This window comes from Hylobates moloch, unplaced genomic scaffold (genome assembly GCF_009828535.3).
Source record: "Hylobates moloch isolate HMO894 unplaced genomic scaffold, HMol_V3 SCAFFOLD_20, whole genome shotgun sequence".
NCBI classification, from domain to species: Eukaryota; Metazoa; Chordata; class Mammalia; order Primates; family Hylobatidae; genus Hylobates; species Hylobates moloch.
In genome coordinates this window covers 2,188,701-2,216,320 of record NW_026652295.1, presented here as the reverse complement: position 1 = coordinate 2,216,320, position 27,620 = coordinate 2,188,701, and the positions used below count along the sequence as shown (strand labels likewise).

Here is a 27,620-nt window from a genome sequence, read left to right as displayed (position 1 = left end):
TCAAACTAATACCAGGTTCATAATTCCAATGTCCACACAGAGCTATGGGAAAAAACAGGAAAACTCTGAGGCCATTGCCAGTAAAGAACGTAAGCCTAATTGCATTCCACCAAGCGTTCTCCCAAAGCCCCCCTGCAGCCTTGCACTTGGGAGAGCCTCATTTAGCAGTGGAGACACACAACAGTGGCTGCCTCCATTTTGCTCCCTGCTTTGAATTGAGCATGAATTGTGCCATGATGGGGTGCACAGAAGGTAGAGCCGAAGAGCAGAGACAGACCACCCAACTGAGCCTGGGACAAAAGACAACTCTCAAGACAGTTTGCAGGATGAGGGAGAACAAGAAGAGGAACATTTGGGGAGCAGGGGAAATGAAAAGCCCAGTTTTAGAAATATGAAATTTTGGGCTGTCTGCAGGACATCTGAGTAGTCATGTCCACTCGGGATGTAAAACGCAATTCTTAAGGTAATGTGGACATATGGGTTGGAGATACCAAATTTGTAGTCAACAACATTTGGGCAGTGGGGCTGGGGGAAGGTAGAAGGAGAGGTAGGGTTAGCTAAAACCATGGACACGGATGGATGAGGCTGCCCAGAGACAGGATGAGAGAGAAAGATGACACAGCCAGCTCTTGTGGGACAGCAGCCTTTAAAGGGCAGGACTGGGAGCGGGAACCAGGAAGGAAAACAAAAAGAAATGGTCAAGAATGAGAAGAAAAAAAAAAAAAACCAATGGGAAATGTCACTGAGACTAAGCAAGAGAGTGTTTCCAAAAATAAAAGCCATTGAAAAAACCAAATGCCATGGAGATCAAAGAGAAGAAAAGCTGGGAAAGATCCCTGGGATTTAGTGGCCTTCTGTAGAGCAGGTTCATTGGCGTGACAGTGGCACGGACCACACCAGACACACTGAGCTGTTCCTCTCCTCAAGTGTCCTGCCTCTTTCCAAGAGTTCTGTGTGTTTCTCTCTCTCTCCTCCTCCTTCCCTGAGCCCCATACTTGTCTCTGTGTCTCCTCGTTGTGCGTGCCTCTATGACCACGCTTAGTACATTCTAGGGAAATGATTCCCTTCGCATTTTTCTTTCTTACCAGACCATAAGCTCCTCCAAGCCAGGGACCCTGTGACTCATCTTTTTCTTTTCAGTATTGAACTTGGGTATCACTTACATCTGACAAAACGCACACAACTTAAGTAAGCAACTCAATTGATTTTTAGACACGCATCCACCTGGGTGACCCCACCTAGATGAAGACATACAAGTTTCTAGGACCCAAGACCCCTGCCCCATGACCCTTCCCAGTTGACACTATTCTGACCTCCATTGCCAGGAATTAGTTTTGCCCAGTTTTGAACTTCATAGAAACGGAACCATGGAGTCTGTACTCTTTGGAGCTGTCTGCTTTCACTTGACCTTTTGTCATCGTATTGCAGGTAACAGTAATCTGCTCCCTTCCACTGCTCTGTGTTGAATGAATCTACCATAATTTACATGTTCACGGTTCTGTACGCAGACACGTGAGTTGTTTCCAGATTGTGCTGTTAAGAACAATGCTGCTGTGGGCACTGTGATCCATCTCTTTAGTGGACACAGAACTCATGCTGGGAGGGACACGCTCTGGAGCCTGACTGGCATCTGATCATTTCAGTACTCTCTCCTCAGCCTATACATGGGGCCAATAGAGTAGACACCAAATAAGTAAAAATCACCCTGAAGTCATAAGCGAGTTTTCAGCAAATCTCTTACAGGAAGTTACAGTTAAAGCCATTTCATAGGGTCTTTATGGTATCATCAACAAATATTCTTGTTTCCGTTTCCAAAAGCTCATGAGTAGGCCAAAAGATCAATTAGCAGACAACATCAGCCCCTCTACTTAAAGAAGTCATAATACAAGGTCATATATATATATTCAGTAGATAAGGCAAACAGCTTTTGTAATGAATAAGACAGAATATGAAGATTTGTCTTCAAAGAGGACTCAGAAATAGGATCTGCAGTTTCACCAAGGGGAGAGATGAGACATGTACTCTAGGTTGGAAGGAGGGCTGGGTCAATGTAACTATTATTTTGCACAAAAAAATATGCTTGGGCAGGAATGGGGCCTCAGCAGCTGCCTCAGTAAGTGCCCCAGGAATGAACCCCACCAATCAAGATACCAAATTTGGGGGCTTACTTGTGAGATTCAGTTTTCACTGGTTAGAAGAAGTAAGCACTCCGGGGAAGCCAAGGAAGCAGGAGAAACCAGCCTTTGTAGTATGAAGAATGACATCAGGAAATGCCAGAGTTTCAGATTGTCACTATGTCCCCCTATCCTCACCCCTCCTTTGAGGGGCAGAATTTGACCACAGGCTTGGCCTGAGTTTGCATAAAAAGAAGTGAAATCTTATCTGAAAGAAAGTATAAAAGGAACTGCAAGACACTGCGACTTCTGGTTTGGATGCAAGCCTTTTTCTTCCTTCCACTTCCCTCCTTCTCCCAGGCCTCTGCCCAACCCATCACCCCAAGGCAGGATGCAAATCCAAACTTGAAGCCAATAGAATTTACTGGTGTTTTTCTGAGTGGCCTCCGTCCCCTTGGAACACTTTCCAAGAGGGAGGGAAATGCCTATCTGCCTGCCCTGCTTAAAGTATCCATGCAAAATGAGGAGAGAAATAATTTAATCACAGGTGCTGGTGAGGGTGAATTGAAGGCCATCAGTCCTCCGTGGCTGGCAGGCGCAGATAAGAAGCAGAGGACATGTGTGGGGGTGGAAATGAACACAAGTGAATATCCTTTGCTTTCTCAGGCAGGGTCTGCCCCAGAGGGAGCAAACTAATGTGTCTCCTTGAACATCCAACTCTTCTCATTCAAGTGTCAGCTTAAATACAATGACACACTCATTTGCTCCATGGTCTCTCATTAATAATATATGAGAGTTTCTGTAGAAAGCCTGAAAAAAAAAACTTTACGGGAAACAATGACAGAGTTTTCACCTGTGGTTCAAGGATCTGTGAACTGGTGACACGGGGGCAGACAAGGAGTGATTAGTGTACTCACTGGTGTTGGGGACACTGGCTCCTGTGATGCCTGCAGGATGGACAGTTCAGAAATCCCAGTGAGAATCTCCAAGGAGGCACAGAACCACCTCAGGGGGCACCATTTACACTAAGTGCCAGTGAGGAACAGAATGGGAATGAACGTCATCACATCACTGTGATAGAATTTCCTTACTGAACATTGGCCAAGTGTCCTGAGATACCCAGAATGCTATTGAATTTTAAGTTGGTTATTTCATTGTCTTGGTAAATGTACTCAGAAGTGTCAGGGTTAAAACTCCTATGTTTTGGAGTTTTGAATATATATGTACAATGTAAGCACACGAGATGGCAGGCAAGAAAGGGAAGTGGCTGCAGAAGTTTGAGAACCAACTACATCCCCAAGAAACACTCACCCATTGAAGAATGGTGGGAACACAGCACCTTCTCTATACACTGGGAGTTCTAATGGTCAATACACTCTAGTTTAGCACTTCACTAGAAATTCTTAGAAAATGTAGATTTAACTAAATTAAAAGTTTCCCCAAAGGCAAGCACACAACAGGGCATAAAGTAAATGATGAATAAATAATTTTTTATTTGACCTAACAGTCCCTTCCTTTCCTTTTATCATCTTCATTCACATACACTGAAGGTCTGATTCCTGAAGAATTAATCTTCTATTAAGGAAAATACAGTTTCTAATAGCACCAAAAGCATTTATTTCTGGCCCCCACTTTCTCTTCCTTGCTCAGTGTGTCTGATCTCCCAGAGCAATAATGCTGCTGACTCATTGGTACCTCCAACCCAGCGATCCAGGCCTTCCGTGGCCCACACTCATGTGATGCCCTTGAAGTTTAGTTTACATTCCATGGTAAATCGGTATAATCACTTCTTTGCACATATCCTCAGCTTCCTTGCTTCTTCTGGCTTGGTCATGCTTCCTTAACACAAATACAATCTCAATCATGCCTAACTCTCAAGAAACTCGATTCTACTTCCCTGAGAACATCACAGCACCCAGAAGAGAATGCCTACACTCCCACACCTCACCCACCCGTTTCCCAGCATCTGTACCCATGCATTCTGCCTTCTTTCCTTCATTGCAGATAAATTATACAATCTCCTGCTAAAGCAAAGCCCTCTCTTTGCACTATCCAGCCCATATCCTCAGGTCTACTCAAGGGCATTGCTCCCTGTCTCCTACATCACTGTTTTCCCATTCAACCAGATTATCAGCGTACAATCATGCTACGCTTTCTCTCACTATAAAGTTCCACGGCCAGTTCTCTGGACATGGCCAGTCACTCCTTTCTCCTTGATTCTCTTTCTTCATTTGGCTTTCAGACACTACACTCCCCTTTCCCTCCCACTTCACTGGCCTTTTCCTTCCCATTTTCATTGTGGCTCCCCTCTACTCCCTGACCTCAGGTGCTGGAGTTTCCCAGAGCCATGTCTTGGCCTCCACCCTCTCTCTATAGACACTCCTTCCCCTGGGGATCTCATCCAGTCTCATGGCTGTAAACAGGATCTATATGCCAATGACCCTCCCCGGTCCACACCTCTCTCCCAAACTTCAACGATCCACTCCACAGACCCCACAGATGTCTGATAAGCACGTCAACTTCAATGAGTCCAAAATCAAACTCTCAATCTTCCCTCCCCAACCAGCAGCCTTTCCCATTTCAGTTGATGCTGACCCATCTCTAGAGATGTTTATACCTCTTTCCTTCTCTTCTGTGCCTCATCCTATCCTATGGGGAATTCTGGCTCTACCTTCAAGATATCCCCAGGACCAAACTCTTCTCACCACCTGCCCTGCTGCTACCAGGTCCAACCCACTGTCATCTCTTGCCTAGATTCCTGCAATTACCTTCTAATAGATTCCCCCACTTCTACCCCACCTCCAGGTCTACTCTCAAGGCAAGAGCCAACGTTACCCTCAGAAAATGTTCTGCAGGTTATTCAGTCTTTTGCTCAGCACTCTCAGATAGCTTTCTGTGGCCCTCTGAGCAAAAGCAGAAGTTGCCCATCCCAACCTACCCAGCTCCCATTATTCCCTCTTTGACCTCACCTGACCTTTCTCCTTAGTATTGCAGTCTGTCCCTACTATGACCCTCCATTGCCCACCCTCTGGTCTATTTTTCTCCCATCACTGCCCTCACCACCTTCTCATAGATCATATAATCAATTTATTATCTACCTTCCTTCACTGGAATATGAACTCCATAGGGCAGGGTCTTTGTTTTGTTCCCTGTTTTTCTACAAACACCTAACAATTTCTGCATGCCATGGGTGTCAACTTTCTTGGACCCACTAAACCAACTTTGTCTGAAGTCGTGTTTGTGCTTGGGGAAATGCAGATCGGGTCGCCCAGAATCTGGGAAGCAGATGGCCTGGGAGTGAGGGTGGGGCATCTGCACATTTAACAAGCTCTCAGGTCGTGCATATCCATGCAGAGTATCCCTGAGAACCACATGCAAAGTCTCTTACACTGTAGGGTAGTGGTTTTCAAATGTCTTTTTAGATTCTGTACCCTTTCTTTAAATGTCAGCCTACAGGTTCCTAAACGATCAGACAGATAAATCCATGTATAAGCAGACAGAGGTGGAAGGAGGGTCCTTGGAAACCCTGTCCCCTTGTAGTGGCCTCTGAGGGGAAAGGGCCATTCCCCAAGGTTTCATAGAACGAAGACATCTGGTGTAATGTGTAGCTCAAGGCCTATTGCTTTTAGGAAATTTTTATTAACGTTAACTTTTTACTGACTCAATTCTCCTGATTGAATTAGCCTGCACTAAAATTTACAATGACCTTAAAGATGCTAAAATATAAAACTCCCCTCTGAAAATGCAACTTTTCTCTCTCTGCTGCCCCCACTGTCACCCCCACCCAACCTGAGCATGGCTCCTGTCCTTCCCCACTCTGCGGAGGCTGCTGCCTTCTGACAGTCTCAGTAGCTGTCTTTACCTCTTGCCACAGGAATCTTCTGCTGCCCTGGCCCATGCTGACTTCAGCCCCAGATCACCCTGATTCTCTCTTTTCTCCATTCCTCTTCCTCGATTTCCCAAATACTACCAAAGTAAATGATGCACCCATGTGGATTGGCTCCATTGCAAATTAATGTTTTTGAGTCTGGACTGGAACCACAGTCCTGCACGATAGCTCACTTGGTCATTGGAGGTCAGTCCCCCTTCCCTTCCCTTCTCCAGTGAAGGCTACACCCAACTTTGCCTACTCTCCTCAAAGTGACAACGCCCTTACACCTCTTAATAAATATCATTCCCTTCTGAGTTGACAGAGAAAACAGATGCTATCTGACACATACTCCCTCAATTCCCCTCTACTTTTAGACTAACCTTACTAATGTTTTTATGGTTGTGGTTTCAAAAAGATGTCTTCACTTCCTTTCAAGATAATTCTTCCCATGCCCCTCATTCCATCCCCCCAGTTCTCCAGTGGAATGTGCCCTCTATTGTATCTTCTGCCTCTTTCTTTCTACTATTCCTACCTTTCAGCCAGAGGAAAATAAATACAAAAAGAAAATACATAAACACTCTCAACCCTGTGCCCCCTCAAACTACTTGTCTCATCTCTCTCTTTCTATTCTTCTCCAAAGTCTATGAAAATATTCTAGATGGCCATCACTACAGTCACACCTCCTGTTTCCTCCTCAACCAGTTTAAAATAACTTTTGCCCCTGTCTTTTCAAGAAAATCCTTTCTCAAAAATGATAACTTTTTTTTATTTTTAGCTCCCACATATGGGTGACATCACAAAGTGTTTCTTTTTCTGTGCCTGACTTATTTAACTTAGCATAATGTCCTCCAGGCTCATCCATGTGGCTGCAAATGACAGGGTTTCTTTCTTTTTATGACTGAATAATATTCCACTGGGTGTTTAAAAGTTGAGATCATAGAAGTAGAGAGTAGACTAGTGGTTACTGGAGGCTGGGAAGGGAAGCGGGTAGGAGGGTTACAGAGAGGTTGGTTAATGGGAACAAAATTAGTTAGATAAGAGGAATTAAGTTATAGGATAGAGCATAGTATAGCATAGTAGGATGACTATAGTTAACAGTAATTTATTGTATATTTCAAAATAGCTAGAATGGAGGATATTGAATATCCTCAATACAAAGATACAATAAATGTTTGAGGTGATAGGTATCCCAATTACCCTGATTTAATCATTACACATTGTGTACATGCATCAAAATATCACATGTATTCCATCAATATATATAATTATTCTGTCAATCAAAATTTTTTAAAGTTAAAAAATGAGAAACCTTACTTCCACACTGCATCCTTAACACTTAACCCAGTGACTCTCATATAGTAGATTTTATGAATATTTGTTGAAAAAGCAGTTCCTAATGATTTCCTAATTTCCAGATACAACAGCCTTTTGTCACTAAGCCTTGTCTCTCCGCCACACTACAGTCTAACCTCCACACATTATAGTGAGACATCTTTTTAAAACATGCATCAGATGGGATGAATAGACTTCAAAGTGACCTCCATGACCCCACCTCCTAGTACTCACATTCTAGTTCACCCTCCTTGAGTATGAATGAAATCTGTGACTTGCTTCTAACCAATAGAATATGGCAAAGGTGTTGGAAGGTCACTCTTATTACAACGTTATGTTATAAAAGACTCTGTCTTGCCAGTAGCCTCTCTCTGGAGTCTTGTTCTCCTTGTTGACTTTGAAGAAGCAAGTCACCAGAAATAAGTGAATTCTGCCAACAACCTAAGGGAGGCTGGAAGTGGATTCTTCCTCAGCTGAGCCTCCAGATGAGAACAAAGCCCAGCTGACACCTTGATCACAGTCAGGAGGGAGGCTGTGCCACCCTCCTATAAAACTCTTAGAAGAAAACTTAGGAGGAAAACACCACGGCATTGGACTTGGCAAGGATTTCCTGAATATGACACCCAAAGTACAGGCAACAAAAATAAAATTAGACAAATTGGACTACATCAAAATTAAACATTTCTGTGCATCAAAGGACACAATCAACAGAGTGAAAAGGCAACCCCTGAAATGAAAGAAAATATTTGCAAATCAGACATCTCATAAAGGATTAATAGGCAGAATATATAAAGAATCCCTACAACTCACTACAACTACAGAAATAACCTGATTTTAAAAATGGACAAAGGATTCAAATAGACATTTCTCCAAAGAAGATTTACAAAGAGTCAAAAAATATATGAAAAGGTGCCCAATATCATTAATTATTAGAGAAATACAAATCAAAACCACAATGAGACTTTACACCCATTAGGATGATTACTATTTAAAAAAAAACAGAAAATAACAAATATAGGCAAGGATGTGGAGAAATTAGAAACCTTGCTCACTGTTGATCGGATTCTAAAATGGTGCAGCTATCATAGAATACAGTATGGTAGTTCCTCAAAATACTAAAAATAGAATTATCACATGACCCGATAATTTCACCCTTAGAAATATACTAAAAGAAATCAAAAGGAGGGACTCAAACGGATTCGCATGCACCCATGTTCATAGCAGCATTGTTCACAATAGCAAAAGGTGGAAACAACTCAAGTGTCCAACAACAGATAAATGGATAAAGAAAACGTGGAATATATATATATATATATATATATATATATATGTACACACACACACACACACACACATAAACAGACAATGGAATATTATTCAGACTTAAAAAGGAAAGAAATTCTGACACATGCTACATGGATGAACCTTGTGGACACTATGCTAAGTGAAATAAGCCAGTCATGAAAGGACAATACTGTATGATTCCACTTATTTGAGGTGGAATCCGACTAGCAGTCTAATTCAGAGGCAGAAAATAGAATGGGGTTGTCAGGGATCTGGGGAGGGGAAATGGCAGTTATTGTTTAATGAATACGGAGTTTGTTTCACAAGATGAAGAGTTCTGAAGATGGATGGTGATGATGGTTACACAACAATAAGAATACTTAACCCTGCTGAACTGTGCACTTACAATGGTTAAAATGGTAATTTTTTTTTTTTTTTTTGAGATGGAGCCTCGCTCTGTTGCCCAGGCTGGAGTGCAGTGGTACGATCTCAGCTCACTGCAACCTCCACCTCCCGGGTTCAAGTGATTCTCTTGCCTCAGCCTCCCAAGTAGCTAGGACTACAGGCATGCACCACCAGGCCCGGCTAATTATTATATTTTTTAGTAGAGACAGGGTTTCACCATGTTGGCCAGGCTAGTCTTGAACTCCTGAGCTCGAGTGATCCACCCACCTTGGCCTCCCAAAGTGATTACAGGGATTACAGGTGTGAGCCACTGTGCCCTGCAAAGTGGTAAATTTTGTTATGTCTATTTTACCACAATTTAAAATAAGTAAATAAAAATCATTTACAGATAAAAGGTACATTCAAAATATAAAATACATCAGTGAATTTTAACATAACAGAGTACCACAAGTTTTTTTTATATTGTTTCAGAATCTGTTGCAATTAACTTTTAAAAATTATCATTTATTTAAATTTATGAAGACTCAAAGAATATTTATAATTATCCAAAAGACTATTTAAATGCTTCTACTTTTGCAACTACGTATCTATGTGAAGCCAGATTTTCCTTATACGTTTCAACCAAAACAACATTTTGCAACAGATTGAATGCAAAGCGTGTATGAAAATCCAACTGTCTTCTATTATGCCGGACATGATAGAGGTTTGTTTAAAAAAAAAAAAAAGTAAAACGATGCCACTTTACTGAGTTTTCTGTGTTGAAAATACAGCAGTTTTTCATAAAAACATCATTTATGTCAACATGTAATAGGCTTATGTTTATGTGAATTAATGAAAGATGTTTGCATGTGAATTAAATATTTTAAATCTGCCCAGTTTGGGTTTCTAATATGGTAATTGTCTATAGGTATGCTCCACATAATGATAAACTATTTGGGGTCCTTGATAATTTTTTAAAGTGACAAGGGGCACTGAGCCCCAAAACTGTGAGAACTGCTGCATTCAGATGGCTGTATTACAGGGGATACAGAATTTAATCCATTTAATCCTCCTCCTCTGGCTCCTCTGCCCCTGGAAGATGGCAGTTTTAATAGAGAGAATGTAGACAAGCCCATTCTCGGGGCTGGAAGTTTGAAGCCAGCACTGCTAGGCTGAAATCAAGGTGCCGGCCGTGCTGTGCTCCCTTTGGAGGCTTTAAGGGAGACCCTGCTCCTGCCTCTTCCAGCTTCTGATGGCTGCGGGGTCCCTGGGCCTGCGACCACATCCTCCAGTCTCTGCCTGTCTTCACCTGGCCTTCTCTTCTGTCTGCGTGAAATCTTCTCCATAAAGACACATGTAGATTGGATACCATTGTTTGATTCAGGTTGAGCAATCCCTTTATAATCATATTTGAGTCTTCTTTTGAAGTTGCAGCCCAACGGTGTCAACAAGAGATGTCTGAGCTGGGTGCCGTAATCCTAACACTTTGGGAGGCTGACGCCAGAGGATCACTTGAGGCCAGGAGTTCAGGAGCAGCCTGGGGAACATAGGGAGACCCTGTCTCTACAAAAAATAAAAATTAGTTGGGTGTGGTGGTGCACACCTATAGTCTCAGCTACTCAGGAGGCTGTGGCACTTGAACCTGGGAAGTTGAGTTTGCAGTGAGCTGTGACTGCACCACTGCACTCCAGCATGAGTGACAGAGCTGTCTGTCTCTCTCTCTCTCTCTCTCTATATATATATATATATATGACCATGTCTCTCTCTCTCTCGAGATATATATATATATATATATATACACACACACACACATACACATACACACACACATATAATCAAAAATTAAAATTAAAAATTAGCTGGGCATGGTGGCACACACCTGTAGTCCTAACTGCTAAGGAGGCTGAGGCAGGAAGATTGCTTGAGCCCAAGAGTTGGAGGCTGCAGTGAACTATGTCCACTCCAGGCTAGACAACAGAGCTAGATCCTGTCTCAAAAACGAATGAAAGAAAGAAAGAAAGAGAGAGAGAGAGAGAAGGAAGGAAGAGAGAAAGGAAGGAAGAAAGAAAGAGAGGAAGAAAGGAAGAGAGAAAGGAAAGAGGAGAGAGAGAGAAAGAAAGAAAGGAAGAGAGAAAGGAAGGGAGGGAAGAAGGAAGAGAGAGAGGAAGAAAGGAAGGAAGGAAGGGAGAAAGGAAGAAAGAGAGAAAGAAAGGAAGAGAGAAAGGAAGGAAGAAAGAGAGGAAAAAAGAAGGAAGGAAGGAAGGAAAAGAAAGAGAAAGAAAGAAAGAAACAGGAAAGAAGAAAGAAATGTTTGATTGGCTCACAACCACACTGTGCTTTGTGTTTGCTTTTCTAGTCTTTTCTTAATTCACAATAAAGAGATACTAGTAAGGACATGGGTCCTGAAACCCAACTACCTAGGCTGAAGCTCAGCTCCATCATTTACAGCTTAGGTCGCCTCAGAAAACTTAGTTGTTCATTTATATTTCAGTCTCCTCATCCATAAGATGGGGATGATAATATCGTACTACGTAGAATTGCTGTGAACAGTGAATGAGTCCACAGTTGTAAGACACTTACAAGAGTGCCTGGCACATAGTAAGCGTTATATAAATGTTCATTGCTATTATTATATGAACAAAGTTACCAAGAAGAAATTGAATGTGGTTTAAGGATTAGATCATTGGAATTGCAATTGGAATTGGAATTAATACCATTGACATGATTGATATGGATGAAGCATTTCAGCTGTCCAATAAGTCACAAGACACTGAGACCTGGGTACCCAACAAGACATCATTTTGCATTTCCGCAGTAGAACCCGTACCTATTTTTCAGAGGTTTCCGGGCCGTGTCGTTCTGCCCCTCCCACCCCAGAGCATCCCGCGCAGCCTGAGGCAGCTTCTCTGAACAGTCTCCAAAGTCAGCCGAGTCACTGTGTAGTTTTTTTTTTTTTTTTTAATTCTTCTTTAGGCACAGCCTCTTTCTGAAAATGAATGGTATATATTTACAGAGAAAAAAATGACAGCATGTTTTCTGTGAATAGCTACATCATTTTTATTCCACTTCCTGTTTCCACCATTTGGAGTATTTATAAAGTTTTCCATTTGATCCTTTTTTTTTGGACAGACTGCTTGTTTGGAAAAAGTGGAGGAACAACAACTAAATAACATGGAGTGTGCAGGAACCGAAGCTATAAACAGCCTCATCAGCATTGCCCTCCTGCCCAAGGGTGGAATGAGCCGTATCTTGATTGGGACTCAAGGGGACAGGACTTTGAAGTGGCACAAAAAGTGAGCAGTGTGCAAAGCCCATATGCAGGCCTGCGCGGGGCAGACGATGCACAGCGCAGGAGGATTTCTGCTCCTGCCTGGAATTCATTTGCAGTCATTACCTTGTGTGTGCGAAGAGTTGCCCAGAAAACAGAGGATGGAAAATAAGGGTTATCGCAGACTATTAAATAGCTGTGCGGTTTCTATCCCAAAGGGATCCGGAAAGGGAAGGCTCTTAAAAAGCTGTCTCCAGATAGTCTTTTAAGAGAACCTATTAGCAGAAGTCAAGCCCTCAATAATATGAGTAGTGAAGTGACAGAAAGTCCTAGAATGAAGGGAGGACGGTGACGATTGGACAGCAAATCCGAGGGTGCTTGTCTCAGGGACTTTGCCGACGGCCTGTTTCTCAAGGCACGGTGGCTTTCTGTTCCTGGAACAAGTGATTCAGTGCATCTCCCAGAATGATTTTTCAAGCTGGCTTCTTTGCTGGATCTGAGACCCAACCCGTCCGTTTATAACATGTTAATTTCAGGGCAGAGTGAAAGCCACCCATCCAAAGCTAGCCCAGAACCAAAATAGAACACAGTAATACAGAATTTTTTGAGTTTTCCTGCTCGAAGCCCTTCTGGCTAAAAGGCATTCCCTACAGCTTGTAACTCCTCAAGGAAAAACCCTGACTGTATTGAAATCCCTGCATGTTACATCATGGGATGCAGCTTGGTCCCTTTCTTTGTTGCATGTTACTCACATTTAATCTGTCTTACCCTTAAGAACAACAACAAAAAAATACCTCTGGAGTTGGCTGCCAACCCTGTCACCACAGAAGAACAAGTGTCAGGATCACCCTAGTTAAGTCATGTGGTGCTGAGGGACTTGTTCATGGCAATGGTTTTTCCATTTAAAAAATACCTCCATGGTCATGGGTCGCACTGAGGCGACTGAAGGATGTCCGGCCTTTGCAGGCAACTCAGAAAAGGATGCGACTTCCTGTGAAAGGTGGACGTGTCACATGGGGTTGGAGCCATGGGTGACAACATGAATTGCCCCAGAACCCAGGAACTGGATAGGGAGCAGTCTCCCCGGACAGCTCTCAAGGAGGATCAGGAAATGCTGCAAGACTTGCCATCAAGATGCACGACTAACAAGGATGGCATTAGAAAGGGTTGCTGGGCGCGGTGGCTTGCACCTGTAATCCCAGCACTTAGGGAGGCTGAGACAGGGGGATCACTTGAGCCCAGGAATTCGAGACCAGCCTGGGCAACAAAGTAAGACCTCCATCTCTACCAAAAATAAAAAGTGGCCAAGCGTGGTGGCACATGCCTGTAGTCCCGGCTACTCGGGAGGCTGAGGTGGGAGGATCTCTTGAGCCCAGACGTTCAGGGCTGCAGCGAGCCATGATTGCACAACTACACTCAGTCTGGGCAACAGAGCCAGACCCTGTCTCAGAAAAAAAAAAAAAAAAAAAAAAGCGGACTCTCAAGGCTGATAATACACAGGTGTTTGCATGCACATGCTCAGGTACTCTCCTAGAAAGTACCTGAAAAACACACAAGAAAAGCTTTTCATAAGATTTTATTCAAATGAGCAGTATAAAAGTCACAGCAGAGTATTTAGCCCTATTAAGTAACGGAGCCATTTATCATAGTAAAGGGAAGGGAATTGGGGGTTAGACTACTTTTAAGCATTTCATTCAAGGGAGAAAGATGAGGGAAAACACATAATATATCTTAGGAACAGTAATGTCCTGTTATTGTTAAAAACTGCTGGGACCTCATTAGAACCTATGAAAACATCATCTGTAAGTACTGAAAGGCAATAAATCTTCAATAGCCAAAAAAAGAAAGTGGGCAATGGGAGGGAAAGGCAAGAGGGAAGAAAAAGAGGGAGAGAAGAAAAAGAAAAATAAAACAAAGAAGAAAATTACCATCTATCTGTTCGTCTTCTCACTATGCTAGGAGCCAGCACTTTCCATGTTTGCCTGCCAGCTGGCTTCCCAAAGTGACCGTGTCAATTTGGCAGCTTGATGCCAGTGGACCAGGTAGGAGACTATATTAAATGTTTTAAAATAATTATTGACAATTAATAAAATGTTTAGAATAGGTTTTTTCTCTGCACTTTTCATACTATAACCTCTCAGTGATCTTGGTTCCTTCCTTGGACATGGGAATTCCTTTTGGTAAGCTCCATCCTGTGACTCAAGTCGAGCTAATTGTGAATGGAGCAAATATTGTACAGTAAGAGGTTCAGGTTGCTGCTTTAGGGTTAACAAAACATTGTCCCTATAGCCGTTGTTCTTGGCACATGGCTGCAGAGCATCTTCCAGGCCAAATGCCTTTACAAGATCTCAGGGACTATGCAGCTCAACTGTTCTGGAATTGAGAAATGGTCACAGGTAATAAGTAATCATCCTCTTTTTGCAAAATGGAAATCATTATAGCTTCAGCAGCGAGCTAGGTGGAAAGAATCGACTGTCAGAACCTGCACAGTAATCACGTCAACAAAAAGTTGTCAATAGAGAAAGAAATCTCTTGGTAAGTAGAGAGCACAGTATATTCTGTATTCCATAAATGTAATCTTCTTTTTTCTATAAGAGAGATGAGTTGACTCCTCAACTGGCCAATCAGTATGAGGCTGCAAATTCTTCCCTATCTGGCTTTCATGTCTGGAGAGAAACATGCTCACCATTATTTGTACTTTTTTATTGTCTGCTGATCATTTTTAAAACATTTAACACTTCCCTAAATATACACTGCTTTCATAAACTTAATATTAAATAAAAAGCTAAATTATCAAGTAAGTATTAAACAAAACTATGCATTTAACAAATTTGACCCTTCTAAACATTTAAGCATTAAATAATATAAAAAATTAATCAGATTCTTCCAAACATTTAAATGGCATAAGTCTTAGTGATGCTTTAAACACGTTAAAAGGAAACAAAATTATCATAATGAATACAAAACAGATCACTACACTTATACCCAAACTGGTTCACTAAAGACTTAATTCCATGAATTTAAGTTTGCTTCTCCATTATTATTTTTATTTGTATTCTATTTTCTTTCTAGAATACAAACTTTACTCATTTAGCTAAGAAATCAAGACTTACCTTTCTAGACTAGCTATGACTGCAGACAGGAGTTTTGAGACTGAAGATAAGATTTTGGCAGCTTCCCAAGGAAATTGTTGCCAAGTCACTTACCCTGGTCCCTTATTAGAATTGTACTTGATCCATCACCTCAGAAGTTCTCCCCATCACTGGCTTTGGAAAATATGATGGATTTTGACCTTTTGTGACTTTAATCATCTTGTCAATATCCAAATGGTGAGTATTTATCATGTCTTATCTTTATGGAATGTTCAGTACAAGTTCCTTTTTCAGCTCTTATTCTAAGTAAGACCTGGTCTGGTGTATTTAAGTCTAAAGCTTTGGGTTGATTTGGGTCACTGAAACATTGTAACATTTCTTTCTCATCAGCCATTAAGATCCATAATATTGGTGGGACACAGTGGTTCATGCCTGTAATCCCAGCACTTTGGGAGGACGAGGGGGGCAATTCACTTGAGGTCAGGAGTTCGAGACCAGCCTGGCCAACATGGTGAAACCCCGTCTCTACTAAAAATACAAAAATTAGCCGGGTGTGGTGGTGCAAGCCTGTAATCCCAGCTTCTCGGGAGGCTGAGGCAGGAGAATTGCTTGAACCCAGGATGCGGAGGTTGCAGTGAGCCAAGATCGCGCCACTGCACTCCAGCCTGGGAGACAGAGTGAGATTCCATCACACACACACACACACACACAAAAAAAAAAAGATCCATAATATTGACATAAAGATGCCAGCAAAAACCCAATAGCCATTCTTCATCTGCCTTTGTGTATAGGAAGCTGGGACAGCACAACTCCGATGGTATCCTTCACGTCTTTAGGGGCCCAGAGCTGCCTATCTCTTCCACCTCCCTCTTTACATGTAGGCCTGATTAAATAGTGCAACATTGAAAACAATAAGCAGAACATTGCTCAACAAAATTGAGGAACCCAGCAAGAGGATCTCTTTAGGATACATTTCCTTTTAAACTTGACTTTGAGTGCATTATTCAGATCAAAGATGAGGACCACTCGACTATGACCATTATGAAGCTTTGCTACCACCTGTCTTATAATTTCAGCACAGTGGTTCTCTAAGTATGGTTCCCAGACTGGCAGCATCACTTGGGAACTTAGAAGAAATTCAAAGTCTCTGACCCTGACCCAGACCAACTGAATAAGAAACTCTTAAGAGTAGGGCCCAGAAGGCCGCCCAACGCCCTCTTGGTTCCGACACTGCTGAAGTTGGATGACCGCTGCAGTGGCACCCCCATCAAGCATCTGAGTCTTTATTTCCTTGCACCAGCAGTTGGCAGATGGAAGCTTCTGGTGAAGTTCCCTGAATTTTAAGATTACTAATTTTTGAAGACAATACTTGCAGGAATAAAGACATACTGGCACAGTTTTGTCATGCTCAGAAATAACCCATCCCAAGAGAGATATTATACATACGTGCTAGAGTTGAAGACAGAGGTGTTTGTTCAATCAAGTCACAGCACAGGGACTTAATTGAGAAAAATGACACTCTAACTGATCACATTACAACCTACATCAAGGAGTCCTGAAATTGGGAAATTGTGTAGGAAGAGAGGGAAGGGGGAGAAAGAAATTCTATGTTAAAGACTAAAAACTCTGGACACCAGAAAGATTGAGTTTGTTCTGCACAGGGACCCTCAGCTGTCCCCATCTGCTTTGTATCTGATGAGTTCCACTATGAATTCTTGATTTTCAGCCTTGGTTGGGTGACAAGGCCCCCCATCCTCCAGAGAAGCTCTTTCAAGTGGCCTTGATTTGCCTAAAACTCATCACCCCATCACCTGGCCCTTTACCCTACAAAAATAACCCTGCCCCAGTTCAAAGAGAAAAGAAGTCATCAGATCAGTAATCCCTCAAATTTCTCCCACAAAATATATAGATTTAACCTGTAAGTACATTCACCTTTTCTTCTCCCTCCCTATTAAAATGAAACAGGTGTCCTCCCCCCTCATTTAAGGTTACTTCACCTCCACTCTGGAGCCCACCTTTCTGCATCCGAGGGGCTTTCCCTCTCATGACTATCTCCCTCTCCTTTTCCTTCACCATCTCCTTCTATACAGGCTCATTCTCAACCACAGAGAAATGTACTCAAATCCCCCTTACTTTAAACAAAGAGCAGCCGGCCACAGTAGCTCATGCTTGTAATCCCAACACTTTGGAAGGCCTAGGTGGGCAGATTGCTTGAGCCCAGGAGTTCAAGACCAGCCTGGGCAACATGGCGAAACTCCATCTCTACAAACAAACAAAAAATGGCCAAGCACGGTGGCTCACTCCTGTAATCTCAGCACTTTGGGAGGCCAAAGTGGGTGGAGTTTGAGAACAGCCTGGCCGACATGGTGAAACCCCATCTCTACTAAAAATACAAAACTAGTCGGGCCTGATGGAGTGTGCCAGTAATCCCAGCTACCTGGAAGGCTGAGGTGGGAGGACTGCTTGAGCCCGGGAGGTCAAGGCTGCAGTAAGTTGTGATTGCACCACTGCTCTCCAGACTCGGCGACAGAGAAAGACCCCGTCTCAAAAACAAACAAAAAAGCATACTGAAACCCCACAAGGTTCTACCAGGAAATGCCTTTATTCTCTGCACCCCCTCATTTCAACCTGTCCTGTGGAGTTTGTTCCTGCCCTCCTCTGGAAGGGAGACTGGGTACAACCATAGTTGTAAGAACATACAAGAGTGGTCTTCTTTTAGCCATTGGTGTGCTTGTTCCTCCATCTTAATCAAAATTCTGAACTTTACTTAAAGCTTCTCCCCACTCTCGGCTTTGCGTTGGAGGCCTTGGAGTGGGCAGGGGTCTCTTGTCTCTGTTTCTAAGCTCCATGCTTCTGTACTGCCCCCTCATTACAAACCCTCCTCTGGCTCCTTCTGGGAGAAAGCCAAGGACAGGGAAGGTCTGATTTGGCAGACAGTGCTTCCACCTTTTAATAGCGCTCTCTTGTCTTGGGGACCCTCAAAACTGGCTATTTTTCTTGGAGTACATTTAAGAGACGTTCTGCATAACTGTGGATCTCTCAAAAACAGCTCCCTGCTTCCCGTGTTTAGCCACTTACAACTCCCTATTAACTCTGTTTCTGATGGTCCAATCAACACAAACTCTCTCCCCCACTGGGTCTCTGGCTCTCCAGGTGGCTCTTTTAGGTAAAGTCCACTTAAACATGACTCCAGACATTTATTTCCAAGTGTGGTGGACTAGAAACCCTAAATGACCCAGCCCCAATTTCAGAAAAGGAAAATAAATGAAATTGGATAAATATGAAACAAAAGAAAATAACATTTTAGTGAATCAACATGCCGGCAATAAAGTGAGGCGTCTATCTTACTCTGAAACTTGGAAGCAGGAGTTTCCAGTTTCAAAGTAAGACACTGAGCCTGGGAACTATGGAAAGTAAGGAAGATCCAAAGCAGCCTCCACCGAAAACTAAGTACTGAACTCTGATGACCTTTCGTTTCCATTTGAGAGCTACAGGGACATGAGAAATGGAAAATTAAGCCCACCCAAGGTGGAGAGACTGCCCCACCAAGTGAAGCCAAGAACATCTAGAGCCTTAGTATAAGGGTAAGTAGGAAACAGACTAGCAAAGAAGGGGAAAAGAAAGATAATGCCTATCTTGAGAAGTCTTAACTACAATCCCCACTCATATGGGTTTTCAGCCAATACACACTATGTCTGTGTTTTGAAGAAACAGACAACTTAAATTGGTCTCAAGCTGGTCATGCCCCAGGCGACTTCTAGAAGAAATCTCATATACAGGCGCTCCTCGACTTACCACGAGGTTACCTCCTGATAAACTCATTGTAAGTTGAAAATATCACAGGTCTAAAATGCATTTAATACGACTGGCCTACCAAACATCAGAGCTCGGCCTAGTCACCTTCGGTGTGCTCAGAATTTACATTAACCTGCAGCTGGGCAACAGACAACACAGCTCACTGTCACTTATCAGTTGTTTGCCCTTACGATCATGATCTCCTGGCTGACTGCCTAGCATCTCAAAAGAGGATCATGCAGTTTTCCGTGAATGCATATCACTTTTGCACCACAGTAAAGTCAAAAAATTGTTAAGTCAAACCGTCATAAGTCAGGGACCATCTGTACTCTCAAAAGGAACCCAACCTCAACTCAATCTCAAAGAATTTCAACAGATAAAGTCTCAAGAAACAGAAATACAGAAGGAAACAAGGAACAAGAGCAAGGAACATGAGCAAGTAGCAGCAGAACATGCAGACACACTCACACATGTTGCAGATTGGGTGCTTTGGAAGCAGCCACAGGGTCAGACCTTGGAATACAGTGTTTATTAGGGTCAGCAACTGTGAAAGGGGGGAGGAGAAGGAGAAGCTGAACTGTAATATAGCTCTAACAAACCCTTGTTCAACCCAGTGGGTGAAAATATCATCCATGAGAGGTGCCCCACACCAGGCCAAAATGGCCAGGTCTTGATACCCTCACTCTGTCCCCAGGTCTTGATACTCTCACTCTGTCCCCAGATGCAGGCTATTTTGAATAGGGCATGGCCGTAGGCAAGGCAGCTCCCTGCAGATGGAGGCTGCCTGCTGAGCTCATTTCCCCGCACAGCTGGGCATAGACATCTGGGCATCAACTCTTTCCTTGATGTGGAATATAGGTGACACATCTCTGTGTCAGATAGGTAGATGATAGATAGATAGATAGATAGATAGATAGATAGATAGATAGATAGACAGATTAGATGCCAGAGAGGCCAAGATTTTCAGTATGGAACCTATCAAATAGAATATAAAATAAGTATTTTATTTATTTTTAAAGACAGGGTATCACTGTCACCCAGGCTGGAATGCAATGGCACAATTCCAGCTCACTGCAGTCTCAAGCTCCCAGGCTCTAGCAGTCCTCCCACCTCAGTATCCCAAGACTGGGACTACAGGTACACACCGCCATGCCTGGCATATATATATATATATAGTAGAGATGGGGTTCTCACTACATTACCCAGGCTTATCTCAAACTCCTGACCTCAAGCTGTCCTCCGCCTTCGCCTTCCAAAGTTCTGGGATTACAGATGTGAGCCACTGTGCCTGGCCAAGTATTTTAAGGTTTTAATAAATATTTCATTCCTTTACAGTTTTGAAAATAAATGAGCACATTTGTAAGGAGAATCAAATTTGTAAAGTAGAACTTCTAGAAATGGAAACTATAATATTCAGATTTAAAAGTTTATTAGATGTGTTAAACAGCAGATTAAGCACAACCAAAGAAAGAATTACTAAACTAGAAAATAGGCATGAAGAAATCATTCAAAATACAGCCCAGAGAAACAAACAGATGGAAGAGAGAATAAGAAGATGTACCATATGTTTAGAGTTCAGTAGAAGATACAAGAGAGAATGAAGAAGAGGTGATATTCAATACAACAATGATTGAGAGATTTCCAGATTTGTTGAAGGACTCAAACTGTCAGAGCCAGGAAGCCCAATAAATTCCCTGTGGGTTAAATAAAATAAATCCAAAGGTAGATGCATTATTAAAAAAACAACAACAACCAAAGAACATCAAAGACAAGCAGGTTTTCAATGCAAGCCAGAGAGAAAAGACAACAACCTTCAACGGGAAGGAGTTACATTAAAGGTTGATTTCTTAACAACAATAATCAAAGCCAAAAGAGAATAGAATTTTTTTTTTCAGTTTGTGAAATTTTTTCAGTTACTGTCATCCTGGAACTCCATACCTAGTCAAATTATTTTTTCAAGAACGAAGAAAAAACCTGAGAGAGCCTCCCCCAACAGGCTCTTATAAGCAGAAATTACAAGAATTTCTGCTTGTAAGGTATTTGGCAACCCTAAAATTAAAAACATATTTTCACCAAAAAACATACTGGAGAAAATGAGAAAACAAGGCAAAGAGTGAAAGAAGATACTTGTAACGCATGCAACCCACAAAGTCTAATATCAATGATCTGTACAGGGATGATATGGTTTGGCTGTGTCCCACCCTGATCTCATCTTGAATTCCCACGTGTGTGGGAGGGACTCAGTGAAAGGTAATTGAATCATGGGGGCAGGTCTTTCCCGTGCTGTTCTTGTGATAGTAAGTCTCACAAGATCTGATGGTTATTATAAAGGGGAGTTTTCCTGCACAAGCCCTCTTCTCTTGTCTGCCACCATGTGAGACGTGCCATTCACCTTCTGCCATGGTTGTGAGGCTCCCCCAGTCATGTGGAACTGTGAGTTCTCCATTAAACCTCTTTCCCTTGTAAACTGCCAGTCTCAGGTATGTCTTTATCAGCAGCGTGAAAACGGACTAATACAAAGGATCTTACTAATAATGAATAAGAACATGACAACTCAATAGAAAAATGGCAATGAACTCAAACAGGCATTTCATGCAAAAGGAAATTCAAATGGCCAATAAAATTATTTTTAGATGCAGAACTGCCTCGTGTAGATACATGAATGGCTGGCAGACTCTTCAGACAGGTTGGGGATAATTTTATAAGAAAATGAATAAAAAAGAAATATTTGTCAAAGAAATGCAATTCTCCCATTTTTGGCCTTGCTGATGTGGCAAGGAATGTGAAAAAGTGTTAAGGTTTACTCGCATGTTCCATTTACTGCCTTTGGGACCATTTGCACTTGCTTCCTTAGGAGCTCTGTGGCCTGATGCCAGCCCTGTGTACACACCAACACCAGGTGGCAGGCCTTGTGCACACCTACCCCACCTGACCTCACATCCAGGCATAAGCAAGAAGACACAAGCAAAGAGCCCTGCCAACAGCCTCGTTTCCACCCACAGAACCATGCACTTGCAGGCCGCACATGGAAACAGAGCTTAAGAAAATACCGTGGCTAAGGTGTCTGACAACTGGAGCAAGACGTGTAGCTATTACTGTTTAAAGAAGGGCTTCCAGGGCTGCAAAACAGTAGTAGTGCGTAGTTCTGGGAGCAGCGGCCCTGCCCCTAGGAGGTCTTGGTACGCTTCCAGAGATAACAGCTCTAATGATGGTGGTGGGAGCACCTTCCTCCGGGTTAGGACTTTACACTTTTCCAAGTATTTTCACATGCAGTTTCTCATTTCTTTTTTACGACAGCTCGATGGAGTTGAAAGCACAAGTGTCACTATCTTCCCCTGCTTTACAAATGAAGTAACTAAGGTTCAGAAAGAGTAGTTGTGACTGTACAATTCCAGCTCCTTCAAATTAACATGGACCACCCAGCAACGCTGTGCTGGGACTGGGTAACATTCACTCCAAGTCTTTCCCATTTATCTTCTCTCCAATGTCTTATTGTTGGCATCTCTGGTTTCCTAACCTCCCTCCCTTCCCTACCCTCCCACCAATTTGAATTCCAGGAAATGGTGTACATATTTGCATATATAATGGAATATACAATTCTATATGTGATTGTATCTGCTAGTAATAGTATATATTTTGCCTTCTGAAACATCTGAACAGGCTGCTTTTTTATAAAGACATAAGTGGAAATCCAAGCAGTATCCATCATATACATGTTAATATGTATGTATAAAAATGTTTTTTAAAAGAACTTTCATCTGGTTATAAAATCAATACATATGTTTATATTATAAACCTTGGAACAAAATGTTTTTGTGATTATAAAATGATATATTAGTTGATATTATGAAGTTTGGAAAATCAGGAATAAACTATTATCCATAATTAATATCCAAACAAAAATATTTGGTGTGATGGAAACCTCCTTAGAGCAAGTATGTAGACTACCAAGATAGTGATTTTTTTTTTTTTTTGAGACAGAGTCTTGCTCTGTCACCCAGGCTGGTGTGCAATGGCACCATCTTGGCTCACTGCAACCTCTGCCTCCCAGGTTCAAGCAACTCTCCTGCCTCAGTTTCCAGGGTAGCTGGGATTACAGGCACCTGCCACCATGCCCAGCTAATTTTTTGTATTTTTAGTAGAGACGGGGTTTCCCCATGTTGGCCAGGCTGGTCTCGAACTCCTGACCTCAGGTGACCCACCCACCTCAGCCTCCCAAAGTGCTAAGGATTACGGGCATAAGCAACTACACCCAGCCAATGGTGATTATTTCAAAAGCACACTTATTTGAGCACAGGCATACCTGGGAGATATTGTGAGTTCAGTTTCAGACTACTGCAAAAAAAAAAAGGGTATCACACAAACTTTTGGTTTCCTAGTGCATATAAAATTATGTTCACACTATACAGTAGTCTATTAAGTATGCAATAGCATTATGTCTAAAGGAGCAATGTACATACCTTAATTAAAATGTACTTATTGCTTTAAAAATGCTAACTATCAGCAAGTCATCACCCTTTTGCTTGTAGGTCTTACCTCACTGTTAATGGCTGCTAACTGATCAGAGTGGTGGTTGCTGAAGGTTGGGATGGCTGTGGCTATTTCTTTAGGACAATGAAGTTTGATGCATCTGTGACTTTTCCTTTCACAAAAGATTTTTCTGTAGCCTCCAATGCTGTTTCATAGCATTTACCCAGAGTAGAACTTTCAAAACTGGAATCAGTCTTCTCAAAGCCTGCTACTACTTTATCAAGCAAGTTCACGTAATACTCTAAATCCTTTGCTGTCATTTCAACAATGTTCACAGCATCTTCAGCAGGAGTAGCTTCCACCTCAAGGAACTGCTTTCGTTGCTCATCCATAGAAGCAGCCTCTCATCCATCTAAGCTTTATCATGAGATGCCAGCAGTTCAGTCACATCTTCAGCCTTCACTTGTAATTCTAGTGCTCTTGCTATTTTTCTCACATCTACAGTGATTTTCTCCACTGAAGCCTTGAACCCCTCTAAGTCATCCAAGAGGGTTGGAATCAACTTCCTCCAAACTTCTGAACATCCTTCCAGGAATCACAAGTGTTCTTAATAGAATCTAGAATGATAAATCCCTTCCAGAGGTTTTCAATTAACTTTGCCCAAATCCATCAGAGGAATCACTGTCTAGGGCAACTATAGCCTTAGAAAGTGTATTTCTGAAATAATAAGACCGGAAGTCGAAATTAGCCCTTGATCCACAGGTTGCAGAATGGACCGTTGTATTAGCAGGCATGAACATAACATTCATCTCCATCTTCATCAGAGCTCTTGGGTGACTAGGTGCATTGTTAGTGAATAGTAATATTTTGAAAGGAATCTTTTTTTTTTTTAATCTGGGCAGTAGGTCTCAACAGAGGGCTTAAAATATTCAGTAAACCATGCTGTAAACAGATGTGCTGTAACTCAGACTTTGATGTTTCACTGATAGAGCACAGGCAGAGTAGATTGAGCATCATTCATAGGGACTCTAGCATTTTAGGAATGGTAAAGGAGCATTGACTTCAATTTAAAGTCACCAGCTGCATTAGCCCCTCCCAAAAGAGTCAGCCTGCCCCTTGAAGCTTGGAAGCCAGGCATTGACTTCTCTTCTCTAGCTATGAAAGTCCTAGATGACATCTTTTTCCAATGCAAGGCTGATTTATCCACCTTGGAAATCTATTGTTTAGTGTAACCACCTTCGTCAGTGATCTGAGCTAGATCTTCTGGACAATTTGCTGGAGCTTCTCCATCAGCACTTGCTGCTTCACCTTGCACTTTTATGTTATGAAGATGGCTTCTTTCCTTAAACCTCATGATCCAATCTCTGATATCTTCAGACTTTTCTTTTGCAGCTTCCTCAGCTCTGTCAGCCTTGAAAGATGATATAGTTTGGATGTTTGTCCCCTTAAAATATCATGTTAACATATGATTCCCAATGTTGGAGGTGGGGCCTGGTCGGCGGTGATTGGTTCATGGTGGATCCCTCATGTCTTGGTGCTGTCCTCGCGATAGTGAGTGAGTTCTGGTGAGATCTGGTTGTTTAAAAGTGTATGGCAGCCCCCACTCCCTCTCTTGCTCCCATTCTCACTGTGTGATGTGCCTGCTTCCCCTTTACCTTCTGCCATAATCAAAAGCTCCCTGAGGCCCTCACCAGAAGCAGATGTCAGCACTATACTTCTTATACAGCCTGCAGAACCAGGAGCCAATTAGACCTCTTTTCTTTATAAATCACCCAGCCTCAGGTATTTCTTTATAGCAACACAAGAACAGCCTTACTCAATAGAATTGAAGAGAGTTGGGGCCTTGCTCTGGATTAGGCTTTGGCTTATGGGAATGTGGTGGCTGGTTTGATCTTCTATTCAGACCACTCAAACTTTCTCCCTATCAGCACTAAGGCTGTTTTGTTTTCTTATCATTCATGTGTTCACTAGAGTAGGACTTTTAATTTTTCAAGAACTTTTTCCTTGCATTCACAACTTGGCTTGTTTGACACAAGAGGCCTAGTTAGCTTTCAACCTGTCTGGGCTTTCAACATGCCTTCCTGACACTCTTAATAATTTCTAGCTTTTAATTTAAAATTAGAGACATGCAACTTTACTTTCACTGGAACACTTAGCAACCATCGTAGGCTTAATGATTGGCCTAATTTCAATATTATTGTGTCTTGGGGAATAGGGAGGCTTGAAGAGAGGGACAGAAATGAAGGAGACGCTGGTCAGTGGAGCACTCAGAACACACACGACATTTATCAATTAAGTTTGCCATCTTATATGGGCACGGTTCATGAAGCCCCAAAACAATTACAAGAGTAGTATCAAAGACCACAGATCACCACAACAGATATAATAGTAATATCAAAGACCACAGATCACCACAAGATATAATAGTAATATCAAAGACCACAAATCACCACAACAGATATAACAGTAATAAAAACGTTCAAAATATTGTAAGAATTACCAAAATGTGACACACAGACACACAGTGAGCATATGCTGTTAGAAAAATAGTGCTGATAGACTAGCTCAACACGGGGTTGTCACAAAACTTCAATTTGTAAAAAAAATACAATATCTGTGAAGTGCAATAAACCCACAATAAAACAAGGTGTGCCTGAATACAGATGATGGTATTTACACATATAATGAATATTCCTGTGTATGCCTGTTCATGTATATCTATTTGTAGTCAATTTCATCCTACGGAATCCCTTTAATCTCCACTTCTAGTCCCAATTCTAGGACTTAGAGTCCTAAGGGGTAGCTGTGGAAGCATCAGATACACAGTGACTATGGTAGCCTGTCTCTTGTGTAGTTCCCTGCCAGCAGCCATGTGAGAGCACCATCCTGAAGTCAGGTCCTCCAGCCCCAGTCAAGCCTTCAGATGACCACAGCCCCCAATGCTATGATGACAATATCATGAGAGATCCTGAGCCAGAACCATCCAGCTCAACTGCTCCTCAACTTCTGATCCACAGAAACTATGAATTAATAAACTTCTATTGTTGGTTTAAGCCCAAGATTTGGAGTAATTTATTATGCAGATAACAAATATACTGGCTTTAAACCAGACAATATAACCTAAACCCAGTCTCTATCACTTACTGGATAATGGCCTTGGGAAACACACTTTATCTCTTATTTATAAATTATTTAAAATGGAAATAATATTACCTACCTCAAAGCATTGCTTTAAAGAGTAAATGTGATCATATAGCACAGGGTCAGCATTCTTTGGGTGACTAATTCATTTCAGTTCCTCATTTTTAGCACTGGAAGTGCAGCATCTGGAGAAGTCCCTCAATCCTGGGAAGACTGGGATAGTTGCTTACCCTAGTATTCATTGAAAATTGGATGAAGGTGAAAGGCGTCAGTGGCATATAGAAAAGCAAGAAAGCCTAGAAACACCAGATGAACTTACCCCATGCCCTACTTACCTACACATGAAGAGATGTCCTGGCTATAGACTGTATCATCGTATTTGTGAGACCTGGATTCCCAGGTCTTGGGAATACAATGAGGTTGCTTCTTAGACATTCTGCAGTGCCTCTGGAGACTCCTGGTCTGCTGAGGAGCTCTGCTGCCTCCATCACTCTGGTCTTGCAGTGGAGACTCCAGGTATTGCCATGACCATGCTTCCTGAAGAATGAGACAGGGCCTGCACCAGAAACAATGCCAGTCTAGAACATCGTATCAGACACTGCTGAAGGATTTGGGGGCACTGACAGGGCAGTGCACCTCAACCAGTGCTAGAAATGGCTACTCTTACACCCATACCTGACCTTGGAGGCCCTTACCAGGAAGGCTCCCTGGCCAGCCTTCAGTCAGCCTCTGGGGAACCCCTAAGATCTCCCAGCCCCTTAGAGTCCACATACTATGGGACACATCTCCCCTCCATTCTGCCTGGAAGTCTCACCTCCAGACCTCCTTGCACTCTGCGCATCTCCACCGACCCACTCCACACATGACTG

The 27,620-nt window shown here is 42.3% G+C and overlaps 1 long non-coding RNA gene across 1 annotated transcript in view; it reads right to left on the bottom strand.

Moving 5' to 3' along the window:
- The window catches only part of LOC131382146 (uncharacterized), a 128,027-nt gene extending 100,753 nt beyond the window's left edge, over positions 1–27,274 (bottom strand). The window contains exons 1-2 of the long non-coding RNA XR_009211362.1: positions 27,087–27,274; positions 26,828–26,982 (exon numbers count right to left, since the gene is read on the bottom strand). This is a non-coding gene — a long non-coding RNA (uncharacterized LOC131382146). The remainder of the gene's footprint in view (positions 1–26,827; positions 26,983–27,086) is intronic.
- Between the last annotated feature and the right edge of the window lie 346 nt (positions 27,275–27,620).